Consider the following 6,006-nt stretch of genomic DNA (forward strand, 5'->3'; position numbering starts at 1 on the left):
CTGAGCTACGCAGGCATGGGAAAGCCTTGGCCCAACAAATGAGGAGAGCGAGGTCCAATGAGACCCCTTCATACAAACAAGTAATGTTGGAGAAAGGAAAAGCCCCACTGGAAGGGGTGAAGATTTTGGGCTCGGAGAATGTAGCCCGGGATGGACCAGGAAGAAGGAAGAAGATGGGTGGGCAGACCAAGGAGGCCCAAATATACAAACCCATAAATGACATCAGAAGTCTCAAAGGAAAAAACAAAGGAAACCCCGATCCCAGCAAGGAACCACAAGAAGCAGAAGACGAAAACAAACATAAGGGAGATGAAGGTGGTCAACCCCAACTCAATACAGATCTGGAAGAATCGAGAACCACGGGGAAGAGATCAATGAACCTAGGGCACTGCAAACCCAAAACAACAAAAAAATTTCGGGTCATCATTACAGATCTAGAAATGCAAGCTTACAAGGACCATATGTCAATACACGCGATTATTTGTAAGTTCATCGGCTTCTGGCCAACAAAAAAAGCTCTTTGCCTGTGGATCAAACAATAGTGTAAACCAAAAGGAGATATCAGACTCCACCTAGGAGCCAAAGGCTTATTCACGATAGTCTTTGCTAACCTAGAGGACATGGATTTAATTTTTGAAGGCGGTCCATACTTTTACACCTCAGCAGGCCTCTACATGAGACCATGGAAACTTAATTTTGCACTGGAACAGGAAACTTTCAAGCATTTACTTGTGTGGATACGACTCTTTTCACTCCCCATTGACTACTGGAGACCTGCAGCGTTAGAGAAAATAGGCAACAAGCTAGGAACCTTCATCAAAGCTTTGGAGGCCACAATGCAAAAAAGGTATACATCTTGTGCACGAAGCTGTGTTGAAATGGATGTATCAGGTGACCTACATGAGGGTCTGTGGTTAGAATTCATAGATGAAGACTTATTCCAAGCTATAGACTACGAACAAATCCCATTTCGATGTCAGAAATGCCACGAAAATGGCCATTTATTTCGGGAATGTCCTTTGAACAAGCAAAATGAGAAAGGCGTAGAAAATATCAGCCAGCCTCAGAAAGGTTTCACTCATCTGAATGGAAAACACCGAGCCAATATGAAGCACAACTCCAAATCAAGTATCTCTACCAAAAGCAATCTCAATGATTTTGAAGCTCTTGGATCTGAACAGGAAGTTGTAGTAGACCAATAGGATCTTATCCCTCAGATGGATGTCCAAGATGCTCCAATTGCACAAAACCTTGATTCACATCCCCTTCCTTCAAATGTGGCCTCTCAAAAATCAAGAAGCATCATACGACTCTGAAGGAGATGTAGAAATGATAGCTAATGAAACAGGAATAGAGGACTTGGACCTCAGTGAAACTCTAGAAAAGGAAGGCATGGATCTAGTTTATATGGTAGAGTAGTAGAAACAAAAAGGAATGGATTTCATTCCAGAGGAGGGAAGTTGCAAGAGTGAATTCGTTGTTCTTAGAAAGACAAGATACTGAATTGTTAATGAAGAAACGAGGTGTAAGCGCCACAAAGGGATTTGGCGTTAAGGCCCTAGGTCTACAACCGCATATCAATGCCAAGCATAAGAACAAGAGAGGCTGAAGATCAAACAATGAAGCACTTCAAGAGCTGGGTCAAATGCTCCTCAATTCAGGTAAGATGAAAGCCCTCGAGGATTTTACACAATCCTCTTAAAAATTTTGTTTATCTATGAAAATTCTCTCATGGAATTCTCGAGGGCTAAATAGCCAAAGAAAAAAAAGACTTTTAAGAAAGAAAGTTAGAAATGAAAACCCTGATATGATTTTCCTATATGAAACTAAATGATAAAATCAAAATATGCAAGGACTAAGCAGATGTCTAAGGAAAAGTATGGAATACATGGAAGTGGAAGGAAATGTAAAGGAGGGAGGCCTAGCCACTTTCTGCAATCCCCATATCCTCCATCTCATTACAACATAAGCGTACAGATCCTTTATATATGTGGAACTGCAAATCATAGTAGACCCAAATTCTTACCTGTCTATTAATGTTTATAGCCCCCAAAAAGCTGGAGGATAATATGGAACTGCTAGATCGCCTCTCTAAATTGAAAAATAGATATCCCATAGCCAAATCCATTTATGGAGGAGATTTTAACATGATAACCTCGCTAGCCAAAAAGAGAAGGGGAATAAGAATGCTCAATAGGGATGCAGATGCATTCAGCAACTTTATCTAAAATGCCAAGCTAGTGGATGTTCTCCCTAAAAACGAACTCCATACTTGGTACAATAAGATAGGAGGAGATAGGAAGATAGCGTCAAGGCTTGACCGCTTTCTCATAACAGAAGATACAATTATTCAAGGAGTCAATGTAGAAATTGATATCATCCCTAATGGAGGTTCGAATCACTGGCTCATCACCCTTGAAGTTGCTTTCCTTGGAACACCAAATAACAAACCCTTTAGGTTTGAAAAATTTTGGTTAAGCCACCCGGATTTCAATTCCAGGATTAGTCAATGGTGGCAGGAAGATCTAAACATCAGGGGAACTAGAATTTTCAGATTCCATGCTAAACTGAAGCACCTTAAATCCCGCTTGAATTCTTGGAATCAAGAGGTCTTTGGTGATATCTTCAGAGACAAAAAGGATTTGGAGGAGAAATTGACACAAATCCATACAGAATGGATCCACAGGGACATTACACAGGAAGTGATCAATAATGAACAAATCCTCATGAAGAGGTGGAATGAAAGGTGTCAGCAGGAAGAAACCATATGGAAACAAAAATCTCACATTCAATGGCTCAAAGAGGGGGAAAATACCATGTTTTTCCATTGCTTGAGCATAGACTATAGGAGCGCCAACAAGATCACATGACTGAAGGATGGGCATGGTACCTCCCTCAAATCTCATCAGGACATCTCTTCCCTCCTCACAGACCACTTCAGCCACATAGCAATAGAACTTAATTCTGATAAGGAGGAATCCATTAAATAAATCATGGAATCCATCCCAAGAATGATAACAGAGGATCAAAATGAGTCTTTAGATCACCCTGTTACTATGGAGGAGGTAGAAGAAGTAGTAAAAGAAAAGCCCAATTGGAAAGCACCAGGACCGGATGGTTTTACCATTGACTTTTACAAAGTCTGTTGGGAAATTATTCGCATGGATGTTTGGGAGGTGGTGGAAGATTCCCGTAGATCCACCACTATCCTCAAATCCCTAAATTCCACTTTCATTGCCCTTATTCCCAAAGAGGAGGTAGTTAGCACCCCTTCAAAATTTCAACCTATTGCTCTTTGTAACGTTTTCTATAAGATCATCTCAAAAGTGATAGCCAATAGATTAAAGGCAATCCTTCCGAAAATTATCTGAGAGGAGCAATCTAGCTATGTGGAGGGTAGACATATTATGGATAATATCCTTCTAGCTCAGTAAATGGTCCACACTCTTCAATCGAGGAAGAAAGCAGGAATGATTATTCAGTGGGACCTCTCAAAGGCCTACAACAATGTTAACTGGAAATATCTCCAAGCCATTTTAGAAGCCTCTGGTTTTGCTCTGCACTGGATCAACTAGATTCTGGCCCTTATCAAGTCTCCCATGTTCTCAATCCTGGTCAATGGAGCTCCATCCTCTCCTTTCAAACCTTCAAGGGGTATTCATCAAGGGGATCCAATCTCCCCTCTTATTTTTGTTATTCTCATGGAAGGCCTAAGCCGCACCATCAAATATGCCAAGGAAAGAAACCTCATTTAGGGCCTCCAGCCTGTGTCTCATTGCCTAGCCACAACTCACGAACAATTTGTAGATGATAACATGCTCCGTGGTACGCCTACCATTAGGGAAACTCAAGGATTTAAAACTGTTCTTCACCTTTTCAGCAAGGCTTCTGGAATGGACCTAAATCTGGACAAATCATCCATTTTGTTTTTCAACACCCATTCAGCTATTCAGAGAAACCTCACTAAAATCCTTGGGTTTAAGATAAGAAGCCTTCCCTCCAGATACCTTGGTATCCCTCTCACTGATAAGCCTTGGCTAAAGCTCCACTGGGAGAAGTTGCTCTCTCACATTGAAGATTGAAGCAAACTATGGACTAACATGGTCCTCAACTTTGCAGGTCGGCTAGTCCTTACCAAGGTTGTCCTTCAAGGCATCCCTCACTACATGCCCTCCATCCTTCTTGGCCCCAAAGGAGTTCTCCAAAAAATGAGAGACTTACAAAGAGCATTCATCTGGTCTGGAAACTCAGCTAAACAAAAATGGGCTCTTGTGGTGTGGGAGAAACTATGCAAGCCCAAGGTCTGGGGGCTCTAGGCCTTCAAAACCCGGAAAGTGTCAACAAAGCCTGCGGGGCCAAACTCTGGTGGAGGTGGATTAAGGAACCCAGACTTCCTTGGGCAAAGATCTGGAAAGCCAAGTATGCTGACAATTGGAACCCTCAGAACATTATTCGAATGGATAATTCCCTAGCTAGTTCACCTATTTGGAATTTGGCTAGAGCCAATTGACACCTCATTCAGTAGCACTACTTATGGGAAATTCATAATGGTGATACAACTCTATTTTGGGACGATTCCTGGCAGCAACTTCCCAAACTTGGGAATCCTGACTTTCTCCCTTTGTAGAACAGGTATGAGGAACAAGGAAAGATTAAGGTCAACCAATACTGGAAAGACCATGAAGCAGACCAGCATTGGAGATAGTGGCACAACAGTAGCATTCCACAGGCTAGTGATCTGGATAACCTTCTCCTATCACTGCATTCAAGCCTGGAAAAAAGGAAAATCCGATTTTTGCAAGAAGAAGATCAAATAAGATGGGGCAACCTCGAAGGCGTAATCTTCAATCTAAAGATGGCCAGATACTATCTAGAGAACAAGAACCAGGAGGAGAAGGTGAATTGGCACAACAACATCTGGGATGCAGACCTTTGGTCGAAAACAAAAAACTTCCTATGGCTGGTAATGAGGCGCAAGATCCTAACCTGGGAAAACTTGCGAAAAAGAGGCTTTACAAGACCATTTAGATGCCCTCTATGCGAAAATGCAGAGGAAGAAATAAATCATCTATTAAACAACTATGAATGGACCAACACATTGTGGATCTAGATGGAGCACATTTTTCAACAATCAGACAGAATCAAGGATTCAATTCAAGACAGTATAGCAAATTGGAGAACAAACTACTCCAATTGAAACTTAGTAAACACTTTATGGAAACTGAGCCCAAGTTTTATAATCTGGTCAACTTGGAAGGAAAGAAATAGAAGGATATTTCAAAAGGAGTCACGACAGTTAAACAACATTAAAATAACCATAATACAGAACATGCATGAGACCACCCTTAACCGATGTAAAGCTAATCAGAAGCTCAAACCTTCAGCTAAGGATGTGCAAATTCTTCAAGTTTTTGGTATAGCGGCAACAAATTACCCCATCTCTCAGGTGCAACATCTACAACCCGTTGCATCCCTTCCCTCCTGGCAACCTCCTCCACCAGGTTTTCTTAAATTAAATTTCGACGGGGCCTCCCGGGGCAACCCTGACCCAATCGGCCTTGGAGGGTCTATTCGAAACTATAGAGGTAAAATTCTTCACATTTTTAGTCGGTCAATGGGTGAAACAACCAATAATGAGGCTGAATTCGCGGCTCTGGAATAGGGATTACAAATACTAATTAGACTAAGAATAGGGGTGACGGTAGTGGAAGGTGATTCTCTCCTCGCCATAAATGCAGCAAGAAGATTACAGACAAGCACCCGGATTGAAAAGGTCACAAAACATTGGAGGTTGGCACAGGTAACAAAACTAATAGCTCAACACCTCTCAGCTCTCGACGGGATTATCCTAAAAGTGATCTGGAGGACTGTGAATGTGTTGGCAGACCAACTTGCAAATCACGTGGTGGACCATTGTAATAATATTTAGGACACTTTTTGGCAAAACGTGGAGCATGGAAGCCTTAGGAACTCATGCCATCATATTTCTATGAGGGATAGTAAGAG

This window comes from Pinus tabuliformis, chromosome 3_2, assembly GCF_031772625.1.
Source record: "Pinus tabuliformis cultivar Carrire ecotype Pingquan chromosome 3_2, CPIR1, whole genome shotgun sequence".
NCBI lineage: Eukaryota > Viridiplantae > Streptophyta > Pinopsida > Pinales > Pinaceae > Pinus > Pinus tabuliformis.